Source organism: Passer montanus, unplaced genomic scaffold (assembly GCF_014805655.1).
Source record: "Passer montanus isolate IOZ18808 unplaced genomic scaffold, ASM1480565v1 scaffold61, whole genome shotgun sequence".
Classification (NCBI taxonomy): Eukaryota; Metazoa; Chordata; class Aves; order Passeriformes; family Passeridae; genus Passer; species Passer montanus.
In genome coordinates this window covers 4,335,288-4,347,966 of record NW_024371149.1, presented here as the reverse complement: position 1 = coordinate 4,347,966, position 12,679 = coordinate 4,335,288, and the positions used below count along the sequence as shown (strand labels likewise).

Here is a 12,679-nt window from a genome sequence, read left to right as displayed (position 1 = left end):
TCCCAATGGGCTACCTTTGTAAAATACCCTCCTAAGGCCAGGCAGAGGAGTAGAATTTATTCTCACAATCGATCTAACACAGACAGACCTCTCGCTCTGTCAAATATGCACATGCACACATGCTCTCATAGACAGCCATACTCACAGATTTTTGCCTTTCTTTTTGTTCTCTTTTGATGAGGTAAAAATCACTCCACAAAGAAAAATTGCATGTCTCTGCAATCAGAGCAGTTTCCGTTCAGACCACTGTTAGACTTTAAGTAAAAGAGCCTGGAAAAAATTTATCTGGAATACTGTTGCTTATGAGGTTCAAAGCTAGACGTACATGTAAAACCAGCAGCATAAAAGCCATATCATACAGAAAATGGGATCCTGTGTTTCACGCAGCTATTCATCTGTCCTTTAAAGCAAGTCCAGTTGAAGCAATTCCCCCCTGGCACACAGGAGGGCTAGATAGCCTAATAGGTCTCTTCCATCTCTAAGCAATTCATGCCTTGCATGGCTTATTTTTATTACTTATCTTACTGGCTGTTTGTGGGCAGAAGCATGTGCCTCATGCAAATGCCAAGACCACTCTTGCTTTGAGATGCTATTGTGTAAATGGAAGTGAATCAGACTTATAACAAAGAGCATGATTTTATTTCTGAAGGATTAAGTCCGTATCATCAAGCATAGTTTTTACACATACAGAAAGAAACTTCAGCAATACTATCCTACAAGCATTACACTAACCAGTCTAGCCCTTTCTGGGCTTTACTGCTTCCACATTACCACAGCTGATACCTGAGCTCTCTACAGATATTAGAGTTTCAACACCTTGAGAACACTTTGAGCAGGGATTCCCAGTGGATTGTGCCCTGAGGCAGAAGTCTTGACACCCGACACAACCAGCAAGACAGAATAAATACATGTTCTAAATATGAAACTCTTAAAAGTGAAAGAATCCTCCTCTTCCTTAAAACTATTTCCTTTGTGCACATTTTTTATCTCAGCAGAGACTGGTGGTGACATTTCAAGCCAGCAGGAGGAAATGCTGCATTTGTGGTCTTAGCTGATTAGGTCCTCAGCTAGTACAAACTGGGGCAGCTATGTTTATTCATAACTCAAGAGAAACACCAATTCTGAGTATGCTTTCTATCTTAAGGAGCTACTGTATCATCAATGTCAAATCACAACATTTATTAAAATGACATTTCTGACCAAAAGAACAAGAATGGAACTTCTACTTGTAAGACAAAGTACAGAGGGGAAGGTAAAAAAAAATCCAAACAATCTCTTACCTTCAAAAAACTTACTATACATTTCAGCACTAAGTCACTGCATGAGATTCTTCCCCTATTACCTGGAAGCAACAAGCAGCCTGGGTGAGAGCACTTAAGAAACAGAGGATTCCCAATTTCTAGTTTTTAACTATCTACAATTACCAAGCAAGCTGTAGTTTTAAAAGTTAAGCAGTAAAACTTGACTACAGGAAAGGAAAGTCTGCTTTCACTGCTTGGAAACGTTCCTGATTTTTTCAGTGGGAACATTCAGTAGTGGACGTTAATATTTAACTCTGTGTTTTTCCAGTATTACACCAATCTTTCTCCAGGGATGCAGAGAAGTCAGTAGCATAGCTGAACTGTTATTATCCTTTAAAAGCAAGAAAAGTGACAACCACATAAAAGAAAAAACAGCAGCAAAAATTCCAAGAAGAAATTTTCTGAAAAGATATTTTCCATATCACACATCGCAGAACATCTTGCTGAATCAGCAATTCACATAGACAGTAAGCAATGAAAAAGGTGTTAATAAAAATCATTAACTGTCATATTTAAAGCTGCTCAGAGAGCAACAGTACTGCTTCATCTGGTCACTTAGTCTTTCTGAAAGCACAGTATGTCAGTCTCAAGAAAATCTTCAAACATTAGCCAATGAACACCTGCTCCTATGTATGCCATTGCTGCTCCAGGTGCTGGGGCAAACACAACAAGCTAAGTGGAAAATGCCCCAGATGTCCTACTGGAAGAAATTCCTGTTGTTCAGTTCTCCCTAATCTTGTTATGAGACTCTCCATTCTGCCTGCCCACTTCTTCCCTGAATGCTTTCCAAATACATTTCCTTGTTTTTGGAGTTAGCTAGAAACAAGACTTCCAAATGAAATGCCAAAAGGAATCTGTCCATGCTCACAGTGAGACATAAGCAAGAAACAACTACATGTTCAGAGATGGTAGCACCTGAGGTCCTCTGGTGAACACATGCCCCACATCCCCTCTTGTGGCAGTGCACAGGGGCACAGGATACTCGCAGTCCCGTTCTTCAAACCCACTGGACAGGAGAACACAGTTCTGGCATTTCCTATGGAAACTGGTGGTGAGTGATAGAAGAGTGACCATCATCTTTAAAATAAGAGACAAGCTGTTTTGGAGCTTCAGAGGATCTGGATGGAAAATGCCTTTAATGGTAGAAAACAAATGAGCAAATAGAAATTGGCATGTATTTCCAGATACCCGCCTCATTGTAATGAGATACACAGGGAAAGCTGATACTCCTACAGACAGTAAAAGCCTCATCATATCACTGCCTTCTACCCCCACCATTCTATTCAGCATCTTCAAGTGGGAGGTATTCTGCAGCCTTTCACACTTGACCTCTTAATTAAAGCATGATAAAATTAACATCTCAGACGCAATAGATCTTTTACCCACCTACATCAGTAATTAAACTAATTCTCAAGGGAGCAAGAGCATTTGTTATGTGCAACGTAACTTTAGCTGGGGTATTCCAAAGAAGGAAAAAGAGCTGATGTAATAAATGCAGTCATTTATATTTTAATGGAGCTATTGTAAATGAAAGAAGAACACCTGTGACAGCTTGAGACAGCCCCAGCCAAATGAAATCTTTTGTGTCATGCAGGGACAGCACACTGCATATGGCCTCCCCATCTCCAGCTGCAATATTGAATAACTTAGTGAAGGAGATAGGCCTTATGCCTTTTCTGACTCTCAGATGCACTATAATCTGCTTTCAAAACCAATGGAACTGTACCAGATATATATATATCCACTCTACATGAAAAGCAAGATAGGCCAAAATAGGTCTAAGGTCTTTCTTAGTGGCAATACACACTTTTGCATTTGTGAAAATCCTGCAGACCTTCAGACAAGACACTACCACAATACAAAGAATTAAATGATCTCATGCAAAGAGTTTGTGCAATTAAAGATGGAAATGACACCACGTCAGAGTGGCAGAACTGAATATTCTTTTCATCCTGATGTATAAAGACTGAGCACTAAGAAAAAAGGTCCAAGAAGGTAACAAAAAACGCACATGGAACAAAGAGGATATAGAGGATGGAGCATGGATATAGAGGACATTTGAAGAGCTACAACAGCACAGAACACAAATCCCGTTCATTTAGGAAACAAGGCTGACTGGTGACATCTCAGATGCATGTTTTAGGGCTTTGGTTTGTGTTTGAGCCCAAAAGCATGACAAACATTATTTCAGTTGTCAAATCTGGTCCTTGTTCAAAGGGTGTATTTACTCAGCTGAGGCACAACTGTTGAGAAACATGGCCTGGCAAAGGTCTGTGCAGTGACTAGGTAACCTTGCTAAAGATTTGTCTTAATTTGCACACAGGCAATCCAGCCTCAGTGAGCTTCAGAGTCCTCCCTCCCAGGCATCTCCCCCAGCCAGGGTTTAAATGCATAGTGTTCGGTCTATAAGCAGCCAGCATGCACATGACATGCTGTGTCTCCCCAGAACCAGTCAGATCCACACCAGGTAAGATCAAAACTCCCTCAGCCCTTCCCTGCTGTATTACAAAGTATTCAAGCAAACTACAAACAACAGTATAAATGCTCATGTTCAAGTTTAGTTGATCCCATGACTCATTCATTCACAGCTACTCAGTTAAGACTGATTGATTGCCTGTCAGGAAAAAAAAAAAACAACCAAGCCAAAACAAAACATACCAATAGATTATTTCAGAAAGAGACCAGCAACTTGGTAATCTCCCGGACACAGAGGCCATTGCTTCAGTTGCTTGGAAGTCTGTACCTTTGCCTCTGCCTGGGGTTTATCAAATGAATGGCCACCTCTCCAATCCCAAGGGAAGCATGTCCAATTCTGCCACTGGTATTAAACATCTGTTCACTGCAATCTTGTCAAAGGCCAATAAACAGGCTCAACAAATTTAGCCTTGTGTATTTAAGAATTGCTCTATTGCTGCTCATCCAAATTTCAGTCACATGAACAAGTCATTCTGGTTGTTTTGCATTCTGCACCAAGCTACCAAAATATTGAGTCCAAGCAAAACACCATGAAGAAAAATCTATTTCAACTGTATTTTTCTTGGCTTACACTGCTCTCTATGATTAATCTTTAAAATATTGCTAAGGAAATGAGACAGCTAAGTGGTCATTGTCTTAAGTACACGCTGAACATCTTATAGCCCAGTCAGTTTATTCCAGTTCTACTATGCAAAGCATCAAATACTGAACACACGACAGCTAAAATAATCAGAGGCATTCAGTTGTGAATAAACAAGGCCAAAGCAGAACACAAATATAAAGAGAGGATTAAAAATCTTTAATAAAGAGATTCTTATCAGCCCATGGAAGGCAAAATTCATTGGGGAAGTTCCCATCATATCCACGGTACCATCTGCAAAACTAAGAGAACATTTTCAAAAGTAATTAAGATAACTTATTATGATATTAACAGCATTAATTGGAGTATGTATAGGCTCAAAAGACTGAATTCTCAACAAGTACAGATAGAGTACCTTCTTCAGTCAATGGCTTTACACCAGTCTACAGTGTAACACTGTAATAACAATACTAACACATAGTTTTACTTCTCCTCTTTCTGTTTCTACTTGCCAACACAAGAATTTCAACCTTCAATGACATCTCTTAGCTATAGATCCCACACAAGCTTCCAATCTTCATTATAGTGCATCCAGTAACTTCCCTCTAAATGGTATTGCTCTAAACTTACAGTAGTGTAATTACACAAAATCACAGAATCAGCTAGGTTGGAAAAGACCCTTGAGATCATCAAGTCTAACCTATGACCTAACACCACCTTGCTAACTAGACCATAGCACTGAGTGCCACATCCAATCTTAAAACTTGCAGGGACAGTGACTCCACCACCTGGGCAGCCCATTCTAATGCCCAATCACTTTTTCTGTGAAGAAATTCTTCCTAATGTCTAGCCTAACCCTGCCCTGGCACAGCTTAAGGCTGTCTTCTCAAGTCCTGTCACTGGTTGCCTGGGAAAAGAGACCAACCCCCCACCTGCCTACAGCGTCTTTTCAGGAATTTATAGAGTGATGAAGTCTCCCCTGAGCCCCCTCTTCTCCAGGCTAAACAACCCCAGCTCCCTCAGCCATTCCTCGCACGATTTGTGTTCCAGACCCTTCACCAGCCTTGCTGCCCTTCTATGGACTCACTCCAGCCTCACAACATCCTTCCTAAACTGAGGGGCCCAGAACTGGACACAGCCCTCAGGGTGGGGCCTCACCAGTGCCAAGTACGGGGGAAGAGTCACTTCCTAGGCCTTCTGGCCACACTATTTCAGATACAGGCCAGGATGCCATTGGCCTTCCTGGCCACGGGCACACCGCTGGCACACGCCCAGGTGGACCCCAGGGCCCTTGCTGCTTGTCCAGCCACTGTGCCCAGCCTGTAGCACTGCATGGGCTTGTTGTGGCCAAAGTACAAGACCTGGCACTTGGTTTTGTTAAACCTTGTATCACTGAATTAGGTCCATCTATCCAGCCTGTCCAGGTCCCTCTGCAGAGTCCTCTTACCCGTCAGCAGATCAACACTCCCCCTGAAACTTGTGTCATCTGCAAATTTCTAATGGTAGACTCAATCCCTTCATCCAGTTCAGTTCACAGCTCGTAGCTCACACCCTTAGTGACTGGCCACAACTGTATGTGGCACCATGCACCACTCACCAGCACTCTCTGGGCCCAGCCATCCAGCCAGCTCCTGACCCAGCAAAGGGTGCACCTCTCCAAGCCTTGGGCTGCCAGCTTTTCCAGGAGATGATGCCAAAGGCCTTGCTGAACACCAGGTAGACAACAGCCACAGCCTTCCTCTCATCCACCAGGAGGGTCACCTATCCATCAGGTGCATCAGCTTAATTTTTAAGACTTATTAAGAATTAGATGTAACATCATTAATACCTTAAGTGTTGTAATTTCTGTAATTGCTTAAACTGTTTCAGGTAAAACAATTTTTAATACAAATGTCCCACAGGAGTACAGTCCACATGATCTAGATTTTACATTTGCAGATTTCACTCTTTACCCCATGCAATGGAAATGCACCACTGGGTGCCAAGAACTGACACCTTCTTTTGTCCACCTCAGTACAGTCAATTATTTGTCACTCAAATCCTATCAATTACATGCCAGAATAATGTAGTCCTTATATTCACAACACTGGATATTCAACTGAGAAATTTGATATTCATATAAGCAAGAAATTTGTGAAGAAAAAACTACAGTAATACACTAATGTAAAGAAATAAGTCAATTTTTTTTCACTATAAGAGAATTTTTGAAAGTTTCAGATATGAAATGACATATGAAATTTGTTCCTAAATCTTTTGACATAAAACAGTAGCCACTGATTAAGAGACAATTTAAAAAATAAAAGAACTTCAGTGGTCTGATTAAGACAAGACAGAAAAAAGGTTCAAATTAAGCCAGAGGATGACCTGCTCCCCATTTATTTACACACAGGAAACTGCTCCAACTTCACAGAAGGAGGGTACCATGGCATGAAGAGCAAAATTCATCTCTTCATTGTGTCTGGACTGACTAGGTTCCAGCAGATGCTTCTAAGGTCATGATTTCTGTTAGAAGCACCCCAAAAAAATGTTAAAAATGAAAGGGAGAGTAATCCTCCAAAACTATATTGGCAAAAATGTTGCTGTCTCTATCCAGAGACACTGGAGTGCATTAGCTTTGAGGTCATTAAATTTCTGTTCTGTTGGAGAAGGAACAGGGCAGGAGACAGTAAATCATTCACTTCAGAAACTCTTCCAGAAAATCTTTTGGGACCCAAAGGACTGAGGCTATCTATTATCACTGTATGGAATGCAATGCCCTGAAAATGTGGTCTGAAGGAAAAATATCCCGAGCTGGACTGCAGAGAACATTTGAAAAGTAATCACTTTGTATAAGGCATTAGCTTAACACATGTAAAGATTCTCTAGACAAGTCTGCTTAGGATTTCATACCGTCCTCCACTGCAACAAACTTCCACAACTCACATCCCACCTGGCAGCAACTCTCTTAAGCTGGTTGCTCTGGTCCTATCAGCCTGTAGTCCACACAGCGCATTTCCAGAGAGCCCTGACTACCCACCTAGGTCACCAACAACCAGCTCTTCCCCTCATCTCCCCATTCTCTTTTCTGTATGGACAGGTCACTCTTCAATGACAACTGCAAACTGTCTGTTATCTACTATCACAGAGACCATTACAGCTCATGTTTGTTTCCCCACACATGAACCCAGCTATCAGGAGAACAGCACAGTAGGAACACACACCATGTTCAGGCTGCTGGAGAGGGTTGGGTTCCTGCACTAGGGACACACTACAGAATGAAGATTATTTTGCTAGTCTTTGAGCACCACAGAATCGTAGACTTTGGTGGTGTTGCATTTGAAGGACAGATGGACTGACCTTCATTCTGTTGTTTTACAATACTGTAAACTAAGCCAGGTCAAGGGTACTATGATCAGTTCGACCCTGTTATGGAAAGGACAAATAATGTCCCCCAAAAAGTGAAAGGGTTTTCAGAAGGGGATACAATTCCATCAGTACGACATGCTTGCATATTATATTTCTGATGGTCAAAGAAGAGGGAGTTGTAGGTACATGTCCCATTCCCTGATTACTTTGCTAGCACAGCTATGGAGAGCAGTGTAGCCACTGACAGCTCAAAACCATTTGGTAATCCAGGCTGAGAAGTACAATGAAAGCTCAAGACATTAGTCCATTCAGACTGCCTGGTACCCAGCCTGCTATCTGACCTGGACAGGGTCATGGGAGGGGGTACAGGGGGGAGTCAGAGGAACACACATAGTTTGTTTCTCTTCTGGCTACTTTTCTGAATATTCTCCATCTTTTCTCAAATAAAAGAGGGGGGAAAATAAAGTAAGTTTCTTGCCACACATCATCCTCAGGACACACAGATGACATTACACTTGAACGTGGTCCTATGCTAATATCATGATTAGATCTCAGCTAACATGACATCAAGACAGCCTTTCTGTCAATTGTCAACCTTTACTATCAGAGACAACAGCTTAGGGACATTAAAGTGCAATTTACAGTTTCCTTGTTATTTCCTTCCTTCCAATTTACAGTTTCCTTCAGTTTCTGAGGCTGCCAGAAAGTGAAAATTATGGTTGCAAAACAGCAGTATTTTTCAATCCAATCCCAGGGCATTAATTACATAAATATTATTATATACTGCATTTCACAGTCTCTTCCCAGCAACCTTGCTAGGTCCTTTTAATAATGCACAAACATAATTTTATTCCCATGAAATGGAGGAAACCATGTTCAGTACAACTACACATGTCACTGTGAGGTGATCCTGCACAAACATAAAAGGCATCAACCTCTATACATATCCAGTGGCAGAAATTGGCCCTGATTGCATGGTTCAATTATATCAGAAAGGATAAAATATTTCATGAGGACAAGGGCAATGGTGCCCCAACCAAGGATTTATCATCACTTCCCATTAGAAGTTCATGAGCACAAAGCCTGTTTTCATTTTAGAGAGACAGGCAAAATAGCACCAGACTCAGCAATGCAAGTGAGAAATAAAACAAAAATTAAGGGAGAAAAGGAGCAAAAAAAAAATCTCCCAGTTTGAAAAAGGAGGGCAGTCATGTAGTCACACTTCTACAGTGAGAAAGAAAACACTGCTAGTTTCCTTTAGGAGCTAAGTGTACAGGTTCAAGAGAATGGAGAGTGTTTTTTCTTCTTTCTCCCCAAGCTTTGTTTTTTATCCAGATTACATCTCACTAAGATAGAAGAAGGAGCTAAAGAGCAGAAAGAAGTACATTTTCTCCTCTATAGCCTAATAACTCCTGCCTGGTTTCAATCTTCTGTAACTACTGGGCATCATTACATATTCCCTCAGGAAGTTAGGACAGCTCTAATTAGTCTGAGATAATGAAAGATAGCTTTAACTGCTATATCCTTTCTATCACATCCTGGAGGCCATTGGAAGTTTTAACAAACTAAAGCATGGAGGGATTTGACCCAGACCAGCCATGCCTGCATTCCTATTAACCCTAGTGCTCATAGCCACCAGATGGGACTACCAAAAAATCCAGGCAGAGTGACAGTGAGAGGACACTAGACACTAATTAAAATACCAATAGCTACCTATCATCACTGTGAGCACTAGAGCACTTTAGGTAAGGGAAATGCTACTGTAGATTAGGCCAGCCACTACAATGGATTTTTCCTGGTTTTGCTGTGCTATGTTAAAGCTAAATAAGAAACACAAAAATAAAAAAGAGGTTAAGCTTACCATTTTTTTAGTTCAGAAGCTAAGAAAATAAAAGCTTTTCCTACTGCGCCCACATGCTCCATTTTATGACTGAACCAAAGCATATAACAAGTTCCCTATTTTTATAGATGAAGGAACACAGGAAGAGAACTTCTAATTTAGTTACAGTTCATACCACCTCCCAAACCCTTATCATCACACCCACATGGGCACCTGGAGCCAGCCTTCAAATGTAAAGAAGGTTATTCCACTTTACAACATGATATATTCAATTAGAGCTGAAAAGACCATCAAATAAACAGAGACTACTGGCAGTAAGGCAGTGAGAGGTGCAATGCCAGAGGCCATACTTGTCCCAAAGGTAAGTTGGGGGACCCTGTGGTAAAGAGCAGAGTTCAGCTTCCTTGGAAGGAAGCTTTCTGAATAACTTGCACAAATCTCTAAAATATATTCATAATGAGACACTGAAAAATGCAGTGCAAGATTGATTCTACAAGAACAACCATATTTCAACTCATAATTCTATCTGTCCTGTGGCGCTGCATACACTGTAACATGTATGCTCAAGTATATTGCAAATTGAACCACCATAACAAGATGAGGAAAGACTTCCAAATCAAGTTGTTTCAGGGGGTTTTGGGTTGAGTTTTTTCTTTCTCCCCCCCGCCAAACCCACAATATATCCAGCTTACTGCTGAACTGATACAACATATTAAGAACAGCTCTCCTGTGGATGGTGGACAGTTAACATGAAGATAAACTTAGATACAGAATGCGGATGTCAAATAAAGTGAGAATAAATCAACTTGAAGAGGTCTGAAAAACTGACATTCAGTAGCAGCCATTGCTACAGTTTGAGAGTACAAGAAACCACTCAGTAGTGTCATAAGGAAGAATTACACAGCACTGTTTTAGGCTCAGTGAAAATTGCTTTCCACTTCTCAAGCTTACACTTCATTACATGATCCTTCAGTGAGGTAGATTAAAAAAGATACTTTCATTTAACCACTGATAAAATGCTTCTACACTACAACATTTGTTTCAAATGTAAGTTTTTTGGGGCAAGAACTAAATTTTCTTTTGTTTAGAGCCTGAAAAATGGTCCTGTGGTCCTGTGTGCTACCAGCACTACTGTAATGCAAACAGTATCATAAAATAATTGTCTCCTTTCCTTCTAACTAACCACATCCATCAAATGCAGCTATATGGAAACAGGAGATACAACATCCTTTCATCCTCACCACCCTTTGCAGACACTCAGGCTGCAGTAGAAGACAGTTTATCATTTTACTTTTAGCAGTCACAGCGCTGTTAAGTTAAATGACCTGGGGAAAACAGGTCTTGAGGAAGTCTGTAAACTGCTGAGAAAATTAGCGTCTTTTCCTTTTACTTTGTCTCTACAGAGAAGATATCATGGACTTTAAGATAACAAATAAAGTTGAATACCACTTCCTGACTCTGGATCTTGTTCTTGGCACTACTCAAAGAATAATATCCACAGATCTTCACAACAATAGGGCTTTTTTTATTGGTGGTGGTGTTCTTTTTAGAAGCTGTTTTTTCCATGGTACACACATTTCCCACAGCTCACACTGAGATATCTGATCAGGTTTTAGACTCTTATCTTACAGTCCCTGTCTCTTGTTAGTGAGTTCATCTCTGGGAATAGTGCTACAAAAAGTGCTGAAAAGAGAAAGACATTGCAAAAGATCTTGTGTAAAAAGCTATTTTGGTTTAAGTGTTTTAAATCTAAAAGGCTTTTCATTCTGATTCCCCAAAAAATAATTTTAGTTCATGTTTAATGAAAAAAAATGTTCAAGGAAGATTATTATAGCTGAATTGCTACTGTCAGTGAATCATCTGAGCTCTGAATAGGAAAGCATAATGTCTGTCAAACAAATAAACATAATATTTAGAACACTTTAGAAAGCATGCTATCAAATGGACAGATTGCAACACTGCACGTATCACCTAACCTAGCAGACAAACACAGGAGTTATTCTGTTCTCAAGCTGCAATGTCATTTACCAAAATACTTTCTTTGTCTGAGCATCAAATATCTTATTTGCGAGGACTTTGGACTAATTCAAGATCCCTACCAACAAGCAACCTGATTCCTGATACACAGTGAACTGGACTAGTTACACCACAGCACAACCTTTTGTTCATACAAAACAGAAACATCTTGAAGGACACATTCAGCTTAGGCATTAAAGATACACTTCCATATTTCTAATGTCTTGTTTATCCTTCATTCACCTGTACTTGCATCAGATACTACACAATCTCACTTTCTGCTCATATTTATTTCTAAGCCTTTAATACTTGGTTCATCTCCTGCCTCCACATGACTAGGCAGTAATAAAAGCTGGAATCATAGCCCCTAAAAACAGTCTTAAAGACTTAAAGCCTAGGAATCAGTCATCACAACCCTTTCCATTATATTTGCTTCTTCCCCATTTAGCATTCTTAATACTCTACCACCACTTTGCCTTACAACAGTCACAATAAAAACCCAGGAAACATGGAGCTTCCACACCTAACCGTTTCAAAGGTTACTTAAACTCGAATAAACTGCAACATTTCCAGAAGCAGGCTTACAATAAACATTCAGACGTTCAATTTTTAGTGTGAGAATGAGTCTGAAACTTTTCTTGTACAATGTTATTTTCCTACATAAGAAAAAGTCTCTGCATAAATGGAAATTAAATATTCATTAACTAACTGATTTGGTATGCAAGTAAGCAGAAAACAAAACTGCCTATTGTAGCAAAAAAGGAGGCAGATATATTCAAGAACCTGGAATGAAAAACTTTAAAGGCAATATTAATGGACTTCCATTTAATAGCTTACTACAGAGCTTCAGCATTTTCAAGTGACAGCAGCATGCCATTACAACTATGAATTACAACAGTATTATTTTCCCAGCTGTATTTAAAGCCTTTGCTAACCACTGCTCAAAAACAGGTGTTTTGTCCTCTCCATGTGGTACATTCTCAGAAGAGTTTTATTGACTTTTTCTACTCAGAATTTTCAGAGAGGTCCAAGGTATTTGGAAACCTAACTGTTGTTAAGAATCTCATGCCTTTCAGCACCTGTGAAATTCCCAGTAAAATAAAAAAGGGAATTTGTCTTGAC

At 40.2% G+C, this 12,679-nt stretch overlaps 1 protein-coding gene across 4 annotated transcripts in view; it reads right to left on the bottom strand.

The window, feature by feature from the left end:
* SORBS1 (sorbin and SH3 domain containing 1) overlaps positions 1-12,679 on the bottom strand; it is a 160,619-nt gene that overhangs the window by 127,776 nt on the left and 20,164 nt on the right. The window contains exon 1 of one of the 4 annotated variants that reach the window (XM_039727381.1): positions 1,281-1,413. The exons of 2 other annotated variants lie outside the window; for them this stretch is intronic. The gene's annotated coding sequence lies outside the window, so the exon portion shown is untranslated. Of the gene's footprint in view, positions 1-145; positions 296-1,280; positions 1,414-12,679 lie in introns of those variants that run through there. One more of the 4 variants, XM_039727380.1, reaches the window with a different exon arrangement.